The 27,023-nt window shown below is 35.6% G+C and overlaps 2 long non-coding RNA genes across 3 annotated transcripts; both read left to right on the forward strand.

Moving 5' to 3' along the window:
- Window positions 1–18,368: 18,368 nt before the first annotated feature.
- LOC148610660 (uncharacterized) lies at window positions 18,369–20,221 on the forward strand. The gene is made up of 3 exons (XR_015924731.1): window positions 18,369–18,485; window positions 19,244–19,366; window positions 20,084–20,221. It is a non-coding gene; the product is annotated as an uncharacterized LOC148610660 (long non-coding RNA).
- Window positions 20,222–20,254: 33 nt separating this feature from the next.
- Window positions 20,255–26,710, forward strand: LOC148610661 (uncharacterized). Of its 2 annotated transcripts, none has more exons than XR_015924729.1 (4): window positions 20,255–20,393; window positions 20,566–20,633; window positions 21,391–21,441; window positions 26,076–26,165. It is a non-coding gene; the product is annotated as an uncharacterized LOC148610661 (long non-coding RNA). The 2 variants fall into 2 exon arrangements; XR_015924728.1 differs by lacking the exons at window positions 20,255–20,393; window positions 20,566–20,633 and adding exons at window positions 21,080–21,182; window positions 26,457–26,710 and having other exon boundaries at window positions 26,076–26,219.
- The last annotated feature ends 313 nt before the right edge of the window (window positions 26,711–27,023 follow it).

Genomic DNA, 27,023 nt, shown 5'->3' on the forward strand with positions numbered 1-27,023 from the left:
GATCACCAACAAGACGACATCAAAGCTGATTCCGTATCCAGGACTGACAGCTCACAAGTGGTAAAAGAAGATGGAAGTGGTGTGATTAAATCCAGTATGATCCCGCGGCCACGGTTCCTGAAAGCAGACAAAGAAAAGGTGACATCAAATAATTCTCATATTATTGAGAGTGAAAAGATGTTTGACATGTTCAACTTGGCGTACCAACAGCACAGGGAAACACCAAAAACTTGCAAGAGGCCATGGATGGAGCCACATAGTGACAGAAAATGGGGTGCCTGTATCATGTACAGAGTTCGGTGTGCAAACTGTTGGTTTGCGACTCCAACACTAGCAAAGTTGTACTCAGAAGTTGAAAACAACAAGCCGGGGCCAAATCCAGCCGGTACTTACATTGCGCTAGTTTCAGCAGGACTAGATAGTCCAATAGGAAGCACCAAGACCCAGGAGATTTTAGCGCGTGTAAGTGTTCCACCTCCACGCAAGAGTGGTATGCAGAGAAACACCGACCGAATTTCTAAAGTTATGGTAAAGCAGAACAAGGACGACATGAAAGATAAGGTTGAACAAGTGAAGGCATACAACAAAAAGAAGGGACAACCAGAAAATGTGATAGATGTGACCTTAGATGGCAGGTACCCAACTGCAACAAGGTCCAGCAGGAAGAAACCAGGGTTAAATGCATCACAGGCACAGATGCTTGCGATTGAACAAAATACTCCATGGAAGTTTGTAGTCGCAGCATCTTCACTAAACCAGCTATGTTGGAAGGGAGCTTGGCTCAGAGGAAAGGGATTTGATGCAGAGTGCCCAGGCCATGAAGGCTGTACTGCTACCCTTCATAGAACTACACCAATATCAGAATATGCCATGGGAAAAGAAATTGGAAATCAGCTTGCACTGCAAGGTATGCTTATCCGTTATGCCACAACAGATGGAGATGCACGTTCCGCTAAAGGAGTAGAAGATGCCATACATGTACTGTATCCTATGTGGGAAGTGCAGAGACTGGCTGACCCAGTACATCTAAGCCAACATCAATTCCGAGCGGGAATGCGAGCTGAGTTTAGTGAGACCATGTCTCATGGACAAACTAAAGAAGAGAACAAAGACTTGAAGAAAATGTTTGGCCTGGACTTGAAGTGTCGCAGTTCCATGATATTGAACCAGTTAATGAATGAATATAACAAGGACACAGAAAAAGTACGTAAAAAATTACCTGCCATCCTTTCAACTACAGTCCAGTGTTATGGTGGAGACTGTTCATCTTGCCTTAAGGAGTCTGTGGTATGCCAAGGTACAGTCAGTGATAACTGGTGGACCAGATCCTTTTACCTAAGCACTTACAACATCACTGTGCTGAAAATAGATGAAATTGATGAAATTATACTGCTAGAACTACTGAAAATGATACATAGTCAGGAAGCAGTCAATAGCATGAGAATGTTCCACACAACAAATAAAAATGAAGGAGTTCATCGTGCATTGAGTGTGAGTTTACCAAAAAATGTAACTCATGGAAAAAACATGGAAGGCAGACTTCATTCTGCAATACACAGGAACAACAACAGACCTGGTACATCAGCCAAGATGAAAAGCAAAGAGTTGAACATTAAAGTGTCCGAAGACTGTGAGACCTTCTTTGATAAAATGGACAGAGAGTATACTTACAAAAGGACTTATGAGCAGAAACCTGAAGTAAAGATAAGAAGGTTACAACAGGCAGCTGTCAGACTGGAGGAACACAAGATTCATAAAGAGCTCCACAAAAAGAGACCAGACTATGTAAAAGGGCAACTAGATCCTGTACCAGATGAGCTGATGCATGATGCATACTGCAAGAAGAAGATGCCTAAGTAAAAGACAGACAGCTTAAAAAAATCAAAGGTCCTTTTAAGGACCACCCAACTCTTCCAGAAAGATTTCTTATATCGATACGAATAAAATGAAATTGAATGAATAAATGAACACTTTCCCCTGCCCATTTTCTTTTAAATCCATTAAAATACCTAAATTATTATCTGGCATCTTAAGGTGCACTAAACAGGGCGGAAAAGGGGCAATGTGACCTATACATTACATTTCCCTTTCGACACACATGTTTGCCTACTGTTGTTGAAACCATGTGGTTCCAACACCAGATGGGCTACATTTATGCATTTGGTATTGTGGCACAGGTGTGATACATCAACAGCTGCTAACTGTGCAGCCCTATGCTGTATCATGTATGCAAGCCTGTGCACATATAACAATTTCCACCCAATGGCACCAGGAAATCTACAATTTATGACCCCATATTTGGTGTACATGACCCTGTCCAAATAAAACACTCTCCATTTAGCCCAAGGGCACATTTTTCCTCTAGCTTTTGATGGTACTTCTGAAAAAAGGCATCCATTTTGTAAAGTTACTTTTTCAAGCAAGATTGAGTAGGAATATTTCTCAAAAAGAGGATTTGGTACTCCTCAAAACCACAAAAAAAAGTCCGAATTTGAGATATCCAACCCCTATCTTTTGAAGAATGGCTAAATTATGCAAAATTTCCTCAAAATATAGTAAATTTGATATATTTCAATAGTACTGTACCTCTACTACACATATGAAACATAAAAATACTCACCAATATGAAAATGTAGCCATATCAGCTGTTTTTGTATGCAAACATACCTCTCTATTAGGCACGAAACCACAATTAATTTTCCCACTGTCTTCTTTATAGCCTTTCTGTAATTTAAAAAAATTCCACCGGCGCAATTCAATTCAGATTTTCAGGGATGGTAATTTGAACCTTCCAACAACTTATATAAAAATATCAAAAAAATTTACCTTTATTTTTTTCAAATTTTATGCATAAACACAGAGATACCCTAAAAAAATGACCCAAAATGGCTTCTGGATGTCACAAACTTGACCTTTTTTGACCTGACCAAATCACAACCTAAATGTCAAATTTCTCATTTCAACACATCTACTAAAGTAATTTCATTATTCCTCTTCCATTTGAGCACAAAAAGTATGAGAAATTCTGAAAGGAAGTGTTTCTAAAAAAATTTTGAAAAATCCCCTATTATTATAGGAACTATATTCGTATACAACGAAAAGCTAAGGGCAGATAATTGTGGTCTCGTACCTAATTATTAGATGCGCCAAAGTTAAAATACTGTAATAAAAAACCATCTTCTGTTATTTCATCATATTTCCAATCATTCTGCAAAGTTCCGATCAAATCGGTCCATTATCATGTCCACAAACCAGCTTCAAAGACAGCTACCCAAAACTGTTTTCAGCTCTTCTTTCTTATCTGAAAAATTCAAAAAGTTAGATATGACCACTTTTATCAATATTGCAATAACTTTTTTACTTTTTGAGATATTTTCACAAACTAAAGTGTTTTTTTCTCTTGGATAATTATAGTATTTGAATTACAAATTTTCTTTTATCAAAATAGTTTTAAAGTGGTTTAATTTTTTTTTTTTCAAATTTCAAATATGGAAAAAAATAGAATTGAATCAAATGAAGCTAAAATTAAAAATACTTCTACTTCATAAAAAAAATATTATAAATTACTTGAATGATCCAGAAAACAGCCCCAATTTACAGATTCTTGATAAGTTGAAAAGTATTTGTGTAAATAATTATTTTCTACAGGTGCCGATATGACCAATAATCTAAAGGCTCAGGGTTGCATACTCATACATAAAGTTCTTCAGATAAGAAAATTTTTGAATAATTACACAGGTATTTTAGGAAATTTTCATCACAGCAAGTTTTTTTCTTCACATTTTAAAGAAAACAAAATTGATTTATCACATTTGGGTCTCAAAGAACGAAAATTATAATATAGTGGTGCAAAAATGGTCAATTAAATTTTTTTTTTTTTTTTTTTCTAAAGGCATTTTATTTTTTTTACTAGTATCTACTTAAAAAGTACAAAAACAATCCCAATCAAATATTTGTTATCAATAATACGGAATTAAACCACCATATTGGCTTTCTTTTGATGATTCTTTGAAAACCCCCCATCACTCAGGGGGCGGTCTAGTATCCTATTAGGATCAAATTATCTGATGTAATGAGTAAAAGACTGCACCCTGAGCCTTATTAGAACTAAGTATACATTGTCAGCATCTAGAAATTCTCACCTAAACTATCAAAAGAACCAAAAAAGTACAAATAGTAGCCCTTTTGAGACTGAAATCATACCAAATTTTGTTGCGGAACCATACAAGAAGAAGATTCAAATATGTTTACTGATGGTAATACTCCACACAACAAAGGCAAAACTGGTCTAGCAGGAAGCCACAAGGTTAGTAATGCTGGACGGTTCAAGAAAGGTCATACTCCATGGTCGAAAGGTCTCGTTTTTGAGAATGCAGTTTCATCAGATGAAGAAGAGTCAAAAGCTTACATCCGAATGAATCTGCAAGATCACCAACAAGACGACATCAAAGCTGATTCCGTATCCAGGACTGACAGCTCACAAGTGGTAAAAGAAGATGGAAGTGGTGTGATTAAATCCAGTATGATCCCGCGGCCACGGTTCCTGAAAGCAGACAAAGAAAAGGTGACATCAAATAATTCTCATATTATTGAGAGTGAAAAGATGTTTGACATGTTCAACTTGGCGTACCAACAGCACAGGGAAACACCAAAAACTTGCAAGAGGCCATGGATGGAGCCACATAGTGACAGAAAATGGGGTGCCTGTATCATGTACAGAGTTCGGTGTGCAAACTGTTGGTTTGCGACTCCAACACTAGCAAAGTTGTACTCAGAAGTTGAAAACAACAAGCCGGGGCCAAATCCAGCCGGTACTTACATTGCGCTAGTTTCAGCAGGACTAGATAGTCCAATAGGAAGCACCAAGACCCAGGAGATTTTAGCGCGTGTAAGTGTTCCACCTCCACGCAAGAGTGGTATGCAGAGAAACACCGACCGAATTTCTAAAGTTATGGTAAAGCAGAACAAGGACGACATGAAAGATAAGGTTGAACAAGTGAAGGCATACAACAAAAAGAAGGGACAACCAGAAAATGTGATAGATGTGACCTTAGATGGCAGGTACCCAACTGCAACAAGGTCCAGCAGGAAGAAACCAGGGTTAAATGCATCACAGGCACAGATGCTTGCGATTGAACAAAATACTCCATGGAAGTTTGTAGTCGCAGCATCTTCACTAAACCAGCTATGTTGGAAGGGAGCTTGGCTCAGAGGAAAGGGATTTGATGCAGAGTGCCCAGGCCATGAAGGCTGTACTGCTACCCTTCATAGAACTATACCAATATCAGAATATGCCATGGGAAAAGAAATTGGAAATCAGCTTGCACTGCAAGGTATGCTTATCCGTTATGCCACAACAGATGGAGATGCACGTTCCGCTAAAGGAGTAGAAGATGCCATACATGTACTGTATCCTATGTGGGAAGTGCAGAGACTGGCTGACCCAGTACATCTAAGCCAACATCAATTCCGAGCGGGAATGCGAGCTGAGTTTAGTGAGACCATGTCTCATGGACAAACTAAAGAAGAGAACAAAGACTTGAAGAAAATGTTTGGCCTGGACTTGAAGTGTCGCAGTTCCATGATATTGAACCAGTTAATGAATGAATATAACAAGGACACAGAAAAAGTACGTAAAAAATTACCTGCCATCCTTTCAACTACAGTCCAGTGTTATGGTGGAGACTGTTCATCTTGCCTTAAGGAGTCTGTGGTATGCCAAGGTACAGTCAGTGATAACTGGTGGACCAGATCCTTTTACCTAAGCACTTACAACATCACTGTGCTGAAAATAGATGAAATTGATGAAATTATACTGCTAGAACTACTGAAAATGATACATAGTCAGGAAGCAGTCAATAGCATGAGAATGTTCCACACAACAAATAAAAATGAAGGAGTTCATCGTGCATTGAGTGTGAGTTTACCAAAAAATGTAACTCATGGAAAAAACATGGAAGGCAGACTTCATTCTGCAATACACAGGAACAACAACAGACCTGGTACATCAGCCAAGATGAAAAGCAAAGAGTTGAACATTAAAGTGTCCGAAGACTGTGAGACCTTCTTTGATAAAATGGACAGAGAGTATACTTACAAAAGGACTTATGAGCAGAAACCCGAAGTAAAGATAAGAAGGTTACAACAGGCAGCTGTCAGACTGGAGGAACACAAGATTCATAAAGAGCTCCACAAAAAGAGACCAGACTATGTAAAAGGGCAACTAGATCCTGTACCAGATGAGCTGATGCATGATGCATACTGCAAGAAGAAGATGCCTAAGTAAAAGACAGACAGCTTAAAAAAATCAAAGGTCCTTTTAAGGACCACCCAACTCTTCCAGAAAGATTTCTTATATCGATACGAATAAAATGAAATTGAATGAATAAATGAACACTTTCCCCTGCCCATTTTCTTTTAAATCCATTAAAATACCTAAATTATTATCTGGCATCTTAAGGTGCACTAAACAGGGCGGAAAAGGGGCAATGTGACCTATACATTACATTTCCCTTTCGACACACATGTTTGCCTACTGTTGTTGAAACCATGTGGTTCCAACACCAGATGGGCTACATTTATGCATTTGGTATTGTGGCACAGGTGTGATACATCAACAGCTGCTAACTGTGCAGCCCTATGCTGTATCATGTATGCAAGCCTGTGCACATATAACAATTTCCACCCAATGGCACCAGGAAATCTACAATTTATGACCCCATATTTGGTGTACATGACCCTGTCCAAATAAAACACTCTCCATTTAGCCCAAGGGCACATTTTTCCTCTAGCTTTTGATGGTACTTCTGAAAAAAGGCATCCATTTTGTAAAGTTACTTTTTCAAGCAAGATTGAGTAGGAATATTTCTCAAAAAGAGGATTTGGTACTCCTCAAAACCACAAAAAAAAGTCCGAATTTGAGATATCCAACCCCTATCTTTTGAAGAATGGCTAAATTATGCAAAATTTCCTCAAAATATAGTAAATTTGATATATTTCAATAGTACTGTACCTCTACTACACATATGAAACATAAAAATACTCACCAATATGAAAATGTAGCCATATCAGCTGTTTTTGTATGCAAACATACCTCTCTATTAGGCACGAAACCACAATTAATTTTCCCACTGTCTTCTTTATAGCCTTTCTGTAATTTAAAAAAATTCCACCGGCGCAATTCAATTCAGATTTTCAGGGATGGTAATTTGAACCTTCCAACAACTTATATAAAAATATCAAAAAAATTTACCTTTATTTTTTTCAAATTTTATGCATAAACACAGAGATACCCTAAAAAATGACCCAAAATGGCTTCTGGATGTCACAAACTTGACCTTTTTTGACCTGACCAAATCACAACCTAAATGTCAAATTTCTCATTTCAACACATCTACTAAAGTAATTTCATTATTCCTCTTCCATTTGAGCACAAAAAGTATGAGAAATTCTGAAAGGAAGTGTTTCTAAAAAAATTTTGAAAAATCCCCTATTATTATAGGAACTATATTCGTATACAACGAAAAGCTAAGGGCAGATAATTGTGGTCTCGTACCTAATTATTAGATGCGCCAAAGTTAAAATACTGTAATAAAAAACCATCTTCTGTTATTTCATCATATTTCCAATCATTCTGCAAAGTTCCGATCAAATCGGTCCATTATCATGTCCACAAACCAGCTTCAAAGACAGCTACCCAAAACTGTTTTCAGCTCTTCTTTCTTATCTGAAAAATTCAAAAAGTTAGATATGACCACTTTTATCAATATTGCAATAACTTTTTTACTTTTTGAGATATTTTCACAAACTAAAGTGTTTTTTTCTCTTGGATAATTATAGTATTTGAATTACAAATTTTCTTTTATCAAAATAGTTTTAAAGTGGTTTAATTTTTTTTTTTTCAAATTTCAAATATGGAAAAAAATAGAATTGAATCAAATGAAGCTAAAATTAAAAATACTTCTACTTCATAAAAAAAATATTATAAATTACTTGAATGATCCAGAAAACAGCCCCAATTTACAGATTCTTGATAAGTTGAAAAGTATTTGTGTAAATAATTATTTTCTACAGGTGCCGATATGACCAATAATCTAAAGGCTCAGGGTTGCATACTCATACATAAAGTTCTTCAGATAAGAAAATTTTTGAATAATTACACAGGTATTTTAGGAAATTTTCATCACAGCAAGTTTTTTTCTTCACATTTTAAAGAAAACAAAATTGATTTATCACATTTGGGTCTCAAAGAACGAAAATTATAATATAGTGGTGCAAAAATGGTCAATTAAATTTTTTTTTTTTTTTTTTTCTAAAGGCATTTTATTTTTTTTACTAGTATCTACTTAAAAAGTACAAAAACAATCCCAATCAAATATTTGTTATCAATAATACGGAATTAAACCACCATATTGGCTTTCTTTTGATGATTCTTTGAAAACCCCCCCTCACTCAGGGGGCGGTCTAGTATCCTATTAGGATCAAATTATCTGATGTAATGAGTAAAAGACTGCACCCTGAGCCTTATTAGAACTAAGTATACATTGTCAGCATCTAGAAATTCTCACCTAAACTATCAAAAGAACCAAAAAAGTACAAATAGTAGCCCTTTTGAGACTGAAATCATACCAAATTTTGTTGCGGAACCATACAAGAAGAAGATTCAAATATGTTTACTGATGGTAATACTCCACACAACAAAGGCAAAACTGGTCTAGCAGGAAGCCACAAGGTTAGTAATGCTGGACGGTTCAAGAAAGGTCATACTCCATGGTCGAAAGGTCTCGTTTTTGAGAATGCAGTTTCATCAGATGAAGAAGAGTCAAAAGCTTACATCCGAATGAATCTGCAAGATCACCAACAAGACGACATCAAAGCTGATTCCGTATCCAGGACTGACAGCTCACAAGTGGTAAAAGAAGATGGAAGTGGTGTGATTAAATCCAGTATGATCCCGCGGCCACGGTTCCTGAAAGCAGACAAAGAAAAGGTGACATCAAATAATTCTCATATTATTGAGAGTGAAAAGATGTTTGACATGTTCAACTTGGCGTACCAACAGCACAGGGAAACACCAAAAACTTGCAAGAGGCCATGGATGGAGCCACATAGTGACAGAAAATGGGGTGCCTGTATCATGTACAGAGTTCGGTGTGCAAACTGTTGGTTTGCGACTCCAACACTAGCAAAGTTGTACTCAGAAGTTGAAAACAACAAGCCGGGGCCAAATCCAGCCGGTACTTACATTGCGCTAGTTTCAGCAGGACTAGATAGTCCAATAGGAAGCACCAAGACCCAGGAGATTTTAGCGCGTGTAAGTGTTCCACCTCCACGCAAGAGTGGTATGCAGAGAAACACCGACCGAATTTCTAAAGTTATGGTAAAGCAGAACAAGGACGACATGAAAGATAAGGTTGAACAAGTGAAGGCATACAACAAAAAGAAGGGACAACCAGAAAATGTGATAGATGTGACCTTAGATGGCAGGTACCCAACTGCAACAAGGTCCAGCAGGAAGAAACCAGGGTTAAATGCATCACAGGCACAGATGCTTGCGATTGAACAAAATACTCCATGGAAGTTTGTAGTCGCAGCATCTTCACTAAACCAGCTATGTTGGAAGGGAGCTTGGCTCAGAGGAAAGGGATTTGATGCAGAGTGCCCAGGCCATGAAGGCTGTACTGCTACCCTTCATAGAACTATACCAATATCAGAATATGCCATGGGAAAAGAAATTGGAAATCAGCTTGCACTGCAAGGTATGCTTATCCGTTATGCCACAACAGATGGAGATGCACGTTCCGCTAAAGGAGTAGAAGATGCCATACATGTACTGTATCCTATGTGGGAAGTGCAGAGACTGGCTGACCCAGTACATCTAAGCCAACATCAATTCCGAGCGGGAATGCGAGCTGAGTTTAGTGAGACCATGTCTCATGGACAAACTAAAGAAGAGAACAAAGACTTGAAGAAAATGTTTGGCCTGGACTTGAAGTGTCGCAGTTCCATGATATTGAACCAGTTAATGAATGAATATAACAAGGACACAGAAAAAGTACGTAAAAAATTACCTACCATCCTTTCAACTACAGTCCAGTGTTATGGTGGAGACTGTTCATCTTGCCTTAAGGAGTCTGTGGTATGCCAAGGTACAGTCAGTGATAACTGGTGGACCAGATCCTTTTACCTAAGCACTTACAACATCACTGTGCTGAAAATAGATGAAATTGATGAAATTATACTGCTAGAACTACTGAAAATGATACATAGTCAGGAAGCAGTCAATAGCATGAGAATGTTCCACACAACAAATAAAAATGAAGGAGTTCATCGTGCATTGAGTGTGAGTTTACCAAAAAATGTAACTCATGGAAAAAACATGGAAGGCAGACTTCATTCTGCAATACACAGGAACAACAACAGACCTGGTACATCAGCCAAGATGAAAAGCAAAGAGTTGAACATTAAAGTGTCCGAAGACTGTGAGACCTTCTTTGATAAAATGGACAGAGAGTATACTTACAAAAGGACTTATGAGCAGAAACCCGAAGTAAAGATAAGAAGGTTACAACAGGCAGCTGTCAGACTGGAGGAACACAAGATTCATAAAGAGCTCCACAAAAAGAGACCAGACTATGTAAAAGGGCAACTAGATCCTGTACCAGATGAGCTGATGCATGATGCATACTGCAAGAAGAAGATGCCTAAGTAAAAGACAGACAGCTTAAAAAAATCAAAGGTCCTTTTAAGGACCACCCAACTCTTCCAGAAAGATTTCTTATATCGATACGAATAAAATGAAATTGAATGAATAAATGAACACTTTCCCCTGCCCATTTTCTTTTAAATCCATTAAAATACCTAAATTATTATCTGGCATCTTAAGGTGCACTAAACAGGGCGGAAAAGGGGCAATGTGACCTATACATTACATTTCCCTTTCGACACACATGTTTGCCTACTGTTGTTGAAACCATGTGGTTCCAACACCAGATGGGCTACATTTATGCATTTGGTATTGTGGCACAGGTGTGATACATCAACAGCTGCTAACTGTGCAGCCCTATGCTGTATCATGTATGCAAGCCTGTGCACATATAACAATTTCCACCCAATGGCACCAGGAAATCTACAATTTATGACCCCATATTTGGTGTACATGACCCTGTCCAAATAAAACACTCTCCATTTAGCCCAAGGGCACATTTTTCCTCTAGCTTTTGATGGTACTTCTGAAAAAAGGCATCCATTTTGTAAAGTTACTTTTTCAAGCAAGATTGAGTAGGAATATTTCTCAAAAAGAGGATTTGGTACTCCTCAAAACCACAAAAAAAAGTCCGAATTTGAGATATCCAACCCCTATCTTTTGAAGAATGGCTAAATTATGCAAAATTTCCTCAAAATATAGTAAATTTGATATATTTCAATAGTACTGTACCTCTACTACACATATGAAACATAAAAATACTCACCAATATGAAAATGTAGCCATATCAGCTGTTTTTGTATGCAAACATACCTCTCTATTAGGCACGAAACCACAATTAATTTTCCCACTGTCTTCTTTATAGCCTTTCTGTAATTTAAAAAAATTCCACCGGCGCAATTCAATTCAGATTTTCAGGGATGTTAATTTGAACCTTCCAACAACTTATATAAAAATATCAAAAAAATTTACCTTTATTTTTTTCAAATTTTATGCATAAACACAGAGATACCCTAAAAAATGACCCAAAATGGCTTCTGGATGTCACAAACTTGACCTTTTTTGACCTGACCAAATCACAACCTAAATGTCAAATTTCTCATTTCAACACATCTACTAAAGTAATTTCATTATTCCTCTTCCATTTGAGCACAAAAAGTATGAGAAATTCTGAAAGGAAGTGTTTCTAAAAAAATTTTGAAAAATCCCCTATTATTATAGGAACTATATTCGTATACAACGAAAAGCTAAGGGCAGATAATTGTGGTCTCGTACCTAATTATTAGATGCGCCAAAGTTAAAATACTGTAATAAAAAACCATCTTCTGTTATTTCATCATATTTCCAATCATTCTGCAAAGTTCCGATCAAATCGGTCCATTATCATGTCCACAAACCAGCTTCAAAGACAGCTACCCAAAACTGTTTTCAGCTCTTCTTTCTTATCTGAAAAATTCAAAAAGTTAGATATGACCACTTTTATCAATATTGCAATAACTTTTTTACTTTTTGAGATATTTTCACAAACTAAAGTGTTTTTTTCTCTTGGATAATTATAGTATTTGAATTACAAATTTTCTTTTATCAAAATAGTTTTAAAGTGGTTTAATTTTTTTTTTTTCAAATTTCAAATATGGAAAAAAATAGAATTGAATCAAATGAAGCTAAAATTAAAAATACTTCTACTTCATAAAAAAAATATTATAAATTACTTGAATGATCCAGAAAACAGCCCCAATTTACAGATTCTTGATAAGTTGAAAAGTATTTGTGTAAATAATTATTTTCTACAGGTGCCGATATGACCAATAATCTAAAGGCTCAGGGTTGCATACTCATACATAAAGTTCTTCAGATAAGAAAATTTTTGAATAATTACACAGGTATTTTAGGAAATTTTCATCACAGCAAGTTTTTTTCTTCACATTTTAAAGAAAACAAAATTGATTTATCACATTTGGGTCTCAAAGAACGAAAATTATAATATAGTGGTGCAAAAATGGTCAATTAAATTTTTTTTTTTTTTTTTTTCTAAAGGCATTTTATTTTTTTTACTAGTATCTACTTAAAAAGTACAAAAACAATCCCAATCAAATATTTGTTATCAATAATACGGAATTAAACCACCATATTGGCTTTCTTTTGATGATTCTTTGAAAACCCCCCATCACTCAGGGGGCGGTCTAGTATCCTATTAGGATCAAATTATCTGATGTAATGAGTAAAAGACTGCACCCTGAGCCTTATTAGAACTAAGTATACATTGTCAGCATCTAGAAATTCTCACCTAAACTATCAAAAGAACCAAAAAAGTACAAATAGTAGCCCTTTTGAGACTGAAATCATACCAAATTTTGTTGCGGAACCATACAAGAAGAAGATTCAAATATGTTTACTGATGGTAATACTCCACACAACAAAGGCAAAACTGGTCTAGCAGGAAGCCACAAGGTTAGTAATGCTGGACGGTTCAAGAAAGGTCATACTCCATGGTCGAAAGGTCTCGTTTTTGAGAATGCAGTTTCATCAGATGAAGAAGAGTCAAAAGCTTACATCCGAATGAATCTGCAAGATCACCAACAAGACGACATCAAAGCTGATTCCGTATCCAGGACTGACAGCTCACAAGTGGTAAAAGAAGATGGAAGTGGTGTGATTAAATCCAGTATGATCCCGCGGCCACGGTTCCTGAAAGCAGACAAAGAAAAGGTGACATCAAATAATTCTCATATTATTGAGAGTGAAAAGATGTTTGACATGTTCAACTTGGCGTACCAACAGCACAGGGAAACACCAAAAACTTGCAAGAGGCCATGGATGGAGCCACATAGTGACAGAAAATGGGGTGCCTGTATCATGTACAGAGTTCGGTGTGCAAACTGTTGGTTTGCGACTCCAACACTAGCAAAGTTGTACTCAGAAGTTGAAAACAACAAGCCGGGGCCAAATCCAGCCGGTACTTACATTGCGCTAGTTTCAGCAGGACTAGATAGTCCAATAGGAAGCACCAAGACCCAGGAGATTTTAGCGCGTGTAAGTGTTCCACCTCCACGCAAGAGTGGTATGCAGAGAAACACCGACCGAATTTCTAAAGTTATGGTAAAGCAGAACAAGGACGACATGAAAGATAAGGTTGAACAAGTGAAGGCATACAACAAAAAGAAGGGACAACCAGAAAATGTGATAGATGTGACCTTAGATGGCAGGTACCCAACTGCAACAAGGTCCAGCAGGAAGAAACCAGGGTTAAATGCATCACAGGCACAGATGCTTGCGATTGAACAAAATACTCCATGGAAGTTTGTAGTCGCAGCATCTTCACTAAACCAGCTATGTTGGAAGGGAGCTTGGCTCAGAGGAAAGGGATTTGATGCAGAGTGCCCAGGCCATGAAGGCTGTACTGCTACCCTTCATAGAACTATACCAATATCAGAATATGCCATGGGAAAAGAAATTGGAAATCAGCTTGCACTGCAAGGTATGCTTATCCGTTATGCCACAACAGATGGAGATGCACGTTCCGCTAAAGGAGTAGAAGATGCCATACATGTACTGTATCCTATGTGGGAAGTGCAGAGACTGGCTGACCCAGTACATCTAAGCCAACATCAATTCCGAGCGGGAATGCGAGCTGAGTTTAGTGAGACCATGTCTCATGGACAAACTAAAGAAGAGAACAAAGACTTGAAGAAAATGTTTGGCCTGGACTTGAAGTGTCGCAGTTCCATGATATTGAACCAGTTAATGAATGAATATAACAAGGACACAGAAAAAGTACGTAAAAAATTACCTACCATCCTTTCAACTACAGTCCAGTGTTATGGTGGAGACTGTTCATCTTGCCTTAAGGAGTCTGTGGTATGCCAAGGTACAGTCAGTGATAACTGGTGGACCAGATCCTTTTACCTAAGCACTTACAACATCACTGTGCTGAAAATAGATGAAATTGATGAAATTATACTGCTAGAACTACTGAAAATGATACATAGTCAGGAAGCAGTCAATAGCATGAGAATGTTCCACACAACAAATAAAAATGAAGGAGTTCATCGTGCATTGAGTGTGAGTTTACCAAAAAATGTAACTCATGGAAAAAACATGGAAGGCAGACTTCATTCTGCAATACACAGGAACAACAACAGACCTGGTACATCAGCCAAGATGAAAAGCAAAGAGTTGAACATTAAAGTGTCCGAAGACTGTGAGACCTTCTTTGATAAAATGGACAGAGAGTATACTTACAAAAGGACTTATGAGCAGAAACCCGAAGTAAAGATAAGAAGGTTACAACAGGCAGCTGTCAGACTGGAGGAACACAAGATTCATAAAGAGCTCCACAAAAAGAGACCAGACTATGTAAAAGGGCAACTAGATCCTGTACCAGATGAGCTGATGCATGATGCATACTGCAAGAAGAAGATGCCTAAGTAAAAGACAGACAGCTTAAAAAAATCAAAGGTCCTTTTAAGGACCACCCAACTCTTCCAGAAAGATTTCTTATATCGATACGAATAAAATGAAATTGAATGAATAAATGAACACTTTCCCCTGCCCATTTTCTTTTAAATCCATTAAAATACCTAAATTATTATCTGGCATCTTAAGGTGCACTAAACAGGGCGGAAAAGGGGCAATGTGACCTATACATTACATTTCCCTTTCGACACACATGTTTGCCTACTGTTGTTGAAACCATGTGGTTCCAACACCAGATGGGCTACATTTATGCATTTGGTATTGTGGCACAGGTGTGATACATCAACAGCTGCTAACTGTGCAGCCCTATGCTGTATCATGTATGCAAGCCTGTGCACATATAACAATTTCCACCCAATGGCACCAGGAAATCTACAATTTATGACCCCATATTTGCCATATTTGGTGTACATGACCCTGTCCAAATAAAACACTCTCCATTTAGCCCAAGGGCACATTTTTCCTCTAGCTTTTGATGGTACTTCTGAAAAAAGGCATCCATTTTGTAAAGTTACTTTTTCAAGCAAGATTGAGTAGGAATATTTCTCAAAAAGAGGATTTGGTACTCCTCAAAACCACAAAAAAAAGTCCAAATTTGAGATATCCAACCCCTATCTTTTGAAAAATGGCTAAATTATGCAAAATTTCTTCAAAATATAATAAATTTGACTACACATATGAAACATAAAAATACTCACCAATATGAAAATGTAGCCATATCAGCTGTTTTTGTATGCAAACATACCTCTCTATTAGGCACGAAACCACAATTAATTTTCCCACTGTCTTCTTTATAGCCTTTCTGTAATTTAAAAAAATTCCACCAGTGCAATTCAATTCAGATTTTCAGGGATGTTAATTTGAACCTTCCAACAACTTATATAAAAAATATATGTCTTTTTTACATCGATTAAGTGCTAAAAATTAATATTTTTGTGCATGTTCAGGTATTCTTTTCTTGGGTGGGGCTGGCAATTTTTCAGCTATATGGACTTGAAGTTCAAATATTTATTACTTCGGCTCATTACAAATCTAAGACCCTATATAATTGTAGTTGAATATACAAAAGCTTATTTTAAGTACGGTATTTGAAAAAAAATGCCAATTATAGGTGAAATGGAAGGAAAAATGAATGTCTGAAAAGTCCCCTTTTTATGAAAAACTCATTATTGTCACATTGAAACTAAAAAATTTGCGCCTGAAATGAGAAGATATGTCGAATACATCGATAATTAAAACGAAGGTGCCCAACATGTCTATTGTACACAGTTTATACGCCAAAAATCAACATTTTAGTTCATGTTGAGGCATTTTTTTATGGGTAGAGGTGGTAATTTTCTACCTTACTTGACTTGGAGTGTTCAAATATTTATAAGTTAGGCTCATTTTGAAGCTAAGACACTATTTTAATATACAGTATCACACAAAAGCTTGTTTAAACTACGGTAATCTAAAAATAAAGACATAGAATAAAATTCTGAAATTCTTGAAATTCCAATTTTTACGATTTTATAGTAACTGTTACCCCTAAAGGAAAATCTAAGTGCCTTAATTGATCAGACATATTTTGAAAATCATTATCTTGATTACGAATGCCTAAAATATGAGTTTTATGGTATCGGTATGCTGCAAATGAGAATTCTGTTTGATACTGAGATCAGGGGTAGGGGTAATATTTTTTAACATTTTTTTTTAAATCCTTTCTTGAAAATTAGTTTTTCGTGGTTATTTATGTAGAACATTAAATTATCTATCGAATGATACCAAATTTAAGACGTTTTATGTGAGCAATAACTTGTTGAGTGGAATTTATATGACTCTTGGTCGAAAAATCGAAAATCCGGTCATTTTTTGCATTAATTTTGATAAATTCTGACTACGAAAATCACCAAAATTCATCAAATGAACCCCAGAAGTATAAATTGTGATAATACTAAACAGAAAATACCAAATAAGCCATTTTTGACTGAAGCATTAATACTCGAGGGGTTTTGACATGGAAAAATATGTCAATTTCAGCGATTTTCGGCGGGGTTGGGGTATTTTTCATTTTACCGCAAAACCCGAGGTGTTACAGCAACTTCCTTAGTACCATTGTAAAGCTGAGACACTGGGCTACATGATGATTTATACATGTATACATGTCAGTTCACTTCGTTCTGTAGAAAGTAGAAGTTCGTAGAATCAAAAAACTTCTTAAAAAAATGATTTTTTGCTCAACGAGGCATAAAAAGTAGCCAAAAAATGCAAAAATGCTCGAGTGTATTTTTTGGCGACAAACAGATTCGTAAATGGGAGGGGTATTAGGGTACCTGAAAATCATATTTTGATTGATTATTGGGTTGGGGGTGCACGTGGGAGGGGGGTATAAGTCCAGGGACTGTATCGATGACTGCGATCAAACAGCAAACGAAGCGTAAATTCTGGTGGCTGAAAGAAAACTCTTAATTTCATGAAAATGTACATCAAAGGATAATATGAAGTCCCTGGTACATCGATATATATACAATCCTTATATATATTATATATATTAAAGGATCGTACGACGATACCGATGAATTTTCAGTCAACAAATGACCTTCTTAAGTACCTTAAATGAATATATATATCCAGAGACCCGTAATATAATTTAATTAGAGGTCAATGATGATCGGATTTCGAATTTCTTTAATTCGGTGTTCCTCTACGTAAGGCGTAAGGCTTCTCTCTGTATCTAAGATCGACCATTTTCTTTTGCGGGGTTGGGGTGTTATGTTGAATTTTTTCGCTCGCGAATTTTTTTTTAACAGCTGCACATGAATTGAATCATATTTATTTTTCTGACCATGACTGATTTAACAAAATGCTCAAATTAGGAATATTTTTTTGTTCAAAACAATCCCAGCTGAGCCCCCCCCCCACCAACCCCCCCTCCCCCCCACACACACACGCAGTAAAATTGAATGTGCCTAATCGTATAAGAGTTTAAATGAATTGTATAATTGATTTATCGGTCTTATAACCTGATCTCGGGCAAATTGACAATAAACGTTAAAATTTCGTTCGAAAAATTACTGGATTTTTCGTCTTAATTCGGTCGCTTTCGGTTTTTGTCGGTCCATATATTTCAAATAACATATGAATTCTTATTGGACCACACTATCATTGTCGCAATTCTATTGGTTACTGTACTTACTAAGTACAGATTTCCCGCTGTTTTATCAGTTGACCGTCTGCTATCGTTTAAGGCAGTAGGGTCTTCATAAGTCAGAAACATACAATTATATAAAAAAGAAATTTCGAGCGCTGTCACTTGGCTTCAAAGGTTAGTGATTTTATCTGTCAATTGGTTTGGTTATATTTATATAAATGATTTGTTCAAAAGGACAGGTTTATGTGAAGTTGAAAGTTGAGAAACTTAACATTTATTTTTTAATCATTAAAAAAAAAATCAAATCAAATCTTGCTTCAGTGTTATGATTCTATACATGAAGAACAAGAATTTTCACATACTAAAGGTTTGTTTATGTGGATTTTGCTTTAATTTTTTATAAAAAATGGATATTAATGAACTCTGAGCATATTTGTACATTAAGTCACTATATGTATGTATGGCTCTTGATAGTACCGTCCTAGTAGGCCTATAACCCATAAAATCATCCTTAACGAGTCCCTTTGACATGAGAGGTTCCAGATTATTTTTGAAAGAAGGATTTAAGGTTCCAGGCTTTAATTTTTGCAAATTTTAAACATAATTGTGAACTTGCCTTGCCATAGATTTGTGGTATGTCATAGCTAATGAGCATGAAATTGCATGTATTGTATTTGAAATATACAATATTTTATTTTCTCAAACATTTTCATTAACTGGTCATGGCATGATACAATACAAAGACATGGCCTAGTGTGTATTTTATTCTACATGTATTTTTCTGGTTCCATAAATTGTGCTGTGAGATGTACAAGTACATGTACACAAGTATATGTTTTCAGTCCGTGGAACTCAATTTACAGAGCAGTGCACCCATCATACTGATTTTTACAGGTTTTAAATTAAAAGCAGTTTTATTTGTTTTGTTTTAGAGGTACATTCTGAGTGGTGTGAGATAGAAGCCCCTGCAGTCCACATCATGTACAATAGAAAGGGTCAGCCTACCCTCCTGTAGGTCAGCCATTATCTTGTGGTTTAAGAAGCTTATATGTCAGGTAAAGTATTCACTGTTGCACTTTTCAGCTCAATAGTCCACCTGAGCTACATTATGATGTACATGTACATGTATTGCCATCATTTCCTGTCTGTTATCATTTGTAGTGATTAACCTTTCTTTAAATATAAACTAATCAGTGGATTGTGTATCAGAGAAATCAAGGGAACCAAGATTCTATCAGAAATCAAAATAATGTAACTCGGGGAAGATACATAAATTTGTATTCATAAATGATTCAAACTTGTGTGGCAACCCCTAATTTGAGCTAAAAGCAACAATTGGCACTTCAAAGCTGCTACTAATGTGTATAACTTAGTCTTGTAATTTTAGAAAAAAAACCTTTTAATTGATAAAATTATCCATATGATTATGCTTACTAAAATTTTGAGTTGAGATTTGTCTCCTTATTAGACTTTGTGTCCTTGAAATACCAGGATTTTGAAAATTAAAAGAATAACTCCCCTAATGCAATGATCTTAATGATGAAAGTACCCTTATACAATGTAGTATATGATAGATTGTGTGAAAATATAATTATACTGAAGTTGTATTTCAATACAAGTGATAAAATGCTAAATCTATTTTAAAATGTGTTCAGTCTTATTTTATATATATTTTAGGTAACATTTTAGTTTGCATCATTATACATGTATTTACAATTAAAACATGTTATTGAATGGTTTTCCAAAATTACAGGATGATTCATTTATTTCAGAAAATGGCAGCTGTACTCAGAACAGCAAGCTGCAGAAGCCAAGTTCCCATAGGTTACAGGACCCTCTGACTGAATTCTTCATTTCAAAACGCTCGTCCATTCTTGTTCAACTAATACTACTAAAACCACTAACCTTGAATGGGATGGTGAGCCTACTTGCAAGATAATCCGGGGGGATTTCTTGTGAGGCCTTTGGTGGGGGAAGATTTGGTCTGATTCCTGGGGAAAGACAGCTACAGAATTGCATCCCAAGGTTCTAAAGACAGCAAATCATCATAACTGCTGAAAGAGTAGACCCTTTCAAAAAAAGGTTTGTTAATATTTATTGATACATAAATATAAATCAATTCATATTCTCTATCAGCTGTTTAATATACATGTATACATAGTTACATACGCTTGTTTTACTAATGTTTTCTAAAAGTTCTCATATCTAATGTTCTCAACCAAAAGGTAATGAACTTCTATTTTCATTATGATAGGTTGATGCAATTCTTACACAGTTGCTTTGTCACTGTGGAAACAATGGTGTGGATACCAGCAGGCCAAGGTGAGTAACAATACTGCCTAGCTATTACATGTATATATAAGTAAGTTCAGTAACAGTTTTTAGCTACATATAGGATTTTTTTTATACCCTTCGAAGTTAGGGGTATATCCGAAATTACTGTATGCATTTGTTTATCTACTAGTAAATATTTTGGTAATACAACCTCTGAAATATTTTTTGATCATTACATCAATATCGGAAATGCTAGGCATTATAAATCCAAGTATGCAGATCTACGAGGATGATAGAATCAAGATAGTAATACATGTAACTATGGCAAGATGTTTCCTAAGAAAGATAATCCAATTTGACACTTTTACATGGGGTTAACAGGTTTTTAAAGCATGTTTAGGCAATGAAGCCCCCGGAAATCTTAATTTTGCTGAAAAGATGTATTTAGATATAGAGAGTATTTAGATACAAGGGAGATAATTCTATCCTTTCATGGATAGTAGCCAGTGTTTTAGGTGCAAGTAATTTTAGAACAGAAGGCATTAAATTTGTAATTAAGTACATATTAAGCCAAGTACATCTAATTTTCTAAGCATGGCAAGTACAAATGTAGTTTCAAGCATTTTTTTTCTTACTCTTAGTACTATTTCTATCACTAGTAGTTTGATCAATATATGCAGTACACAAACATAATTGCCAGCCGGAACTCAGACATTTTAAATGATGTTTTTATCCGATATATTGCAGAATCATATTTCTTGGCTTTTTATGACATAGGTATCTATTTTCTTCTTTTAATTTATAGCTGAACCATGTTGAGAAGACGGGGGAACTGCACTTAGGTGGATTTGTGCCAGTAAGTGAAACTTAATTACAAATAAGTTTTATATTACACAAAAACAAATAATAATCAAGTTTCTTGTCATACCTGACAGAATGGATTTGTACAAACTATGATTCTGAGGAGGGTCAGAAAATTTATTTTCAACCACATCAGGGTAATATTATTTATTTCCAATTTGATGCATGAAGTATCTTGACTGATGTCAAAATATTTTTTTTATTGTCCAAGATGTGTAGGGCAGATTATTTATTTTCAACATTTTCAGGGTCAGAATCTTTATTTACAGCGCTGCCACCCCACCCCCCACCTCAGAATCAAATGGCAGTCCTTTTCCTTAGCCCAAATCAATAGCCCTGGGCTTCAGGCTAGTAGCTAAATACGAGCACTGAAGTGGTCATCCCCTTACCAATATACTTTTAAGGTTGTTATTATTGTTGATAAATTTCAAGATTCCTTGATTCAAGATTTTTTCAATTATTAGTTTGATTATGGGATTATGAATGACTTTGGATCTGTTTACGCTGAATAATCATTGATATCCCATAATTTAACCAACTGAACACATTTTTTTCAATGTGGATTAGTACTATCAAATGTCAATCAATTACGCCATTGGTTATTTACATGCATGCTTTTGGTGCATTGGGATATCCCATTGAAGTAGTTGGTACTTAGGGGTTGTGGCTAAAATACCATGTTAGGTTAAACAAAATGGACAATGTTGCTGCACAACTCTGAGCTATTCAGAATTTCACAAAATTCTTTAGGTAGAATATATACCTATTTCGACTATTATTTGTCTATTGATTTCCATAATTGTTGTATCACTTGTGAACTAAATTATGTTTTTTTGGTGTCAGTGTGACACTGCATCACCATCTGTTTCTTCCATACATTTTTAGCTCACCTGGCCTTTGGCCAGGTGAGCTATTGTTATCACTTGGTGTCCGTCGTCGTCATTAACAATTATACAAAACTCTTCTCCTCTGAAACCACTTGATTGATTAGAACCAAACTTGGTATGAATGTTCCTTGGGGTATCCTGCATAGAAGTGACATGGGGATTTTTTATTTGTCGAAAAAACATGGTCGCCGTTACTAAAAATAGAACATAGGGGTCAGACAGTAGTAGTTCACATATATCTCCAAAACTGTAAGGTTTAACTGAATTCTGATTAAGTTAAATTATTCAGGATGATAAGATCTCTCTCTGTCAAATTTTGGTTTTAACCTATCAAACCATGTTGGAGTTATTGCCATTTTTAATGTTATTTCTTTCAAAAATCTTCTCTGACACTACTTGACCTATTGAAACCAAACTTAACATGAATGTTCCTTTGGGTATCCTTTATAGAACTGATTTGGGGATTTTTAATTCGTCAAAAAACATGGCCGCTGTTACTAAAAATAGAACATAGGGGTCAGACAGTAGTCTTTCTCGTATATCTCCAAAACCATTAGGTTTAAATAAATTCTGACATAAGGTAAAAGTGTTCAGCATGATAAGATCTGTCTATGGACAAATTTTTGTTTTAAACTGTTGAGTCATGTTGGAGATATTGCCTTTTTTCAACGATTTTTGCTATTTTTAATATCATTTCTTTCAAAAATCAAATTACTCGCACATGTAAACAGTATTCATACACTTTTGTGGTAAATTACAAATATGATTTTGATGTACACATTCTGAGCTTTATTTTGACTACTTTTTATCAGAATACACACTAATAATGCACTTACAATGCATATTTCTAGATTCAATGTGTTTTTGGTACTACATGGCCATTTGACCCGGAAGTGGTTAGTGAGACCTTGAAATGGGAAAAATGACAGTTTTCAGTCAATATCTTTAAAACAGTGATAGAATTTTATCACTTTTATAATAAGCCCTACCAAAGACTTCTTGAGTCAAAATTGTTGGACAACTTCTTGTTAAATTTATTGCCTTTGAAAGGCGAAATTCAAGCAGGTGGGCAATATAGGCTCCTAGGAGCCTCTTGTTTATGTCACAGTCTTTGTAAAAAATTTTATGTTGAGATTTCTCATACATTTTAGGTCAGTTAATAATGAATCACTGTATACATGTTACTTGTGCTAAGTCAATTGTATTTGGTATGCAGTTGCATTATCTTTTCATTACAGTTCCATATTTTTTTCATGGTTTATTGACTGAAATTTGAGATTTTAATGTTACTTAATTTTGATTTTAAGTTCTCTGATTAATTCAGTTTACTACTCATGCCAGATCAATGGTACTGTGTATTTTGTTTAGTTACTTTAGCGTCACAAAAAAGTTAAAATTTCATGTAATTTTCATTTACATGTATATGCCCCTGCAGTCATGGTCTACGTGAACCTAGACAATCAAATCCTAGAAATTTACTTGTACGAGGATAATCTTGAATTACAAAACAATTGTTATGATTAAATGCAAGAGTTGAAAAAACAAAAATTTAACAATGTTGGCACATAGTTTATAGCCTTGAAAAATTTATTTTGAATTGGTTGCCAAATAAGGAAACGTGGTCAAAATACAGGATATTGCATTATCTTCGAAATCTATTTGGTACTATTAAAGGGTTTTGCATGTTGAACAATATTGTAAAAAAAAAAACCGGAAGGATATGTTGCCCGTTGCCATGGTGACTGATTTTTTCTGCCTAAAATTGCCTTGATTTAAATGACATTTCTGGGGGGGAGGGATGAAATTGTTAGAAACCATATGACTGGTTTTAATAAAACAGTTCACACATATCTGGTACCATCTGAAGTTGAACCCCAAGTTTTCATTACTCAAAAAAGAAGTTGCCATTTTGAAATTGCTGCAGAATAAGGATTAAAAAGGTCAAAATACTGGACATAGCAATTTCTTGAAAACCTAGGTGTCTAGGAACAACAGTAAAGTTAATTGACTTGCTAAACAAGATTTGGAGGGGGGAATACACCAAAATTTCAAAATGCGCCAAAATTGGGATGAAATCTGGTTTCTACATGTACAAAATGTATGTTGAAATCAAACACAGATAAAAGATGCTGTTGTCATGGTGACTGATTTTCCCACCAATCTTCAAAATGCTCTGTGTTTAGGATGGAAAGTATGTGTGGCATCTAAATTTTGAAGTTGTGAGGCAATATGCATATGGGAGGTGACTTGCCCCATGTTTCGCAAAACGAACTTTGCCTTGATATACTGACACTTAAAAAAGAAATGAATGCCTTTCTCAGAGGTGTTTACTTACATGGATTTCCCTACTTTCTACGAATTTTGACTGCAAATTACGCTCTACAGATTGTGAATATCTTTATAGTGCCTTTGTTAAAATTTCAGAAAGTCCATGATTTTACGGATTATTTCCTTAGAATACGGTGAAAAATATGGATTATCATCAAGTAGTATAAACAGATCTGCTTTCTGCATTTCAGATAATATTTTGAAAAGGATTTCATGGAAAACCTTTTTTCACCATAATTCAATGCTTTCTTCTTACAGAGAACTAAGGGTTACTACTTTAAATGCAGAAAACGTAATTTAAAAGATCTATAGGGTCTTGTCAAAATATTGTGTTACATCGGTATATATTGTCTTCTTCTGCATTACCTTTTAAACATCTATATACTAATCCTATTCCATCATCAGGTGGAGTCCTCCTGCCGTTTCATTGATATTCTATGTGTACAACATTCAGAGGTGCTCCTGCTCAAGTGACCCAAGTCTGAACCTGAAACTGGATGGCTTACATCATTCTGCTTCTCCTGGTGTACTTGACATTCTTTCTCTTTCTCTTTTTCTTTCCATTTTTACTTTACTATAACTGTTCACTAGTACACTGCATTTTCCCACACATTTTCTCATTACTATAACTGTTCACTAGTACATATATTGCGCTTTCCCACAGTTTTCTCTTTACAGTAACTGTTCACTAGTACATACATTGCAATTTCCCACAGTTTTCTCTTTACTATAACTGTTCACTAGTACACTGCATTTTCCCACACATTTTCTCGTTACTATAATGTTCACTAGTACGTATATTGCACTTTCCCGCTGTTTTCTTTTTACTATAACTGTTCACTAGTACACTGCATTTTCCCACACATTTTCTCGTTACTATAACTGTTCAATAGTACACTGCACTTTCCCACACATTTTCTCTTTACTATAACTGTTCACTAGTACGTATATTGCACTTTCCCGCTGTTTTCTTTTTACTATAACTGTTCACTAGTACACTGCACTTTCTCACAAATTTTCTCTTTACTATGACTGTTCACTAGTACACTGCACTTTACCTCACATTTTCTCTCTTCCTCCAAATCCATTGGGATGCCGTCTATCTGTCCCTACCAATATACCAAGGTCCACAACGTTAGCCTTGCAAAGCCTCTTTATATTACTATTTTATGACACTATGTCCTCCATCCTGGCTGCTTACGATCATCTACAAGTTTCTGGTACTTTGTGGTGATTCTTTCATCAGCCTCCTTTATTCAGTCTTCCAAAGGGGCTGTAAGCTCAAGCAAGACTACCTGCCTGGTTCCCTGAATGATTTATTGGTGGAATTATACACTTCAAACATGACTTCAACTAAAACTTTGTTAAAGTAATTTTGTTTTTCTGAGCATAACATCAAAGTTTTATGTTGTAGCCTGAAGATACAGATGAAGACACAGATGAAGATACAGATGAAGACACAGATGAAGATACAGATGAAGACACAGATGAAGATACAGATGAAGATACAGATGAAGACACAGATGAAGATATACAGCATGTCACAACATTGGATCAGGTAACATTAGTCTTATAAATGCTTTATAAAATGTGAGCTCATGTTTTATGTGGTAATTGTTCTTTAATATTTATGGTTATGCTGCCAATGGTAAAATAATTATTAATTATAAGTTCATATTAAAAGATAAAAATAGAAGTATAATTTAGCTTGACAAATTAAAAATCAATAATCATTCTATATCCCTTCTGAGTGGTCATTCAATGAAGCTAATTAAAACAAAAAAAATTGCTGTAGGCTATATCTTCCATGTTGTGCTTGAGGGGGAAAATCGTGTTGCCTGAGTAAAGCAAGGAAGGATTTCTGCGGAAACAATGCCTCAAATGATTGGCTATCTTCACTGAAATTACAGTCAACAGATTTCAGTGATACTGCCCTTCTGTATGTAGTAAGGCTTAACTACATACCAAGGTACCCTGCTCAATGTGATATTCAACCTCTCAACATGGCCCCTAGAGGATACTGGTCAATATTTCACAGAGCAGGAGCAACATGATTACAGATACATTACATTGGTAGAAATGTAAGTAATCTTGCATTTATACAAGCATAACAAGTAAATTTGTGTACCAGTCTGTTCACAAATAAGTATCCAGTAGAAAGTATTTTATTTTCATAAATCCTTCCTAGTCAGATTTAAAATAAGGAGGTTGGACAAGAATTAATGGATAAAAAATCTATGATCCCTGTTTAGAAAGCCATAGACAGAAGTTTTGACAGAAATTGATTCAAAGAATTAAATGCAGTTCATTGCTACTAAATGCAATTATAATGTAACAATCTGTTTTACTTGTAGTCTTAAGC

Source organism: Perna viridis, chromosome 8, assembly GCF_037379345.1.
Source record: "Perna viridis isolate PV_CMFRI_1.1 ecotype Kerala chromosome 8, ASM3737934v1, whole genome shotgun sequence".
Lineage (NCBI taxonomy): Eukaryota > Metazoa > Mollusca > Bivalvia > Mytilida > Mytilidae > Perna > Perna viridis.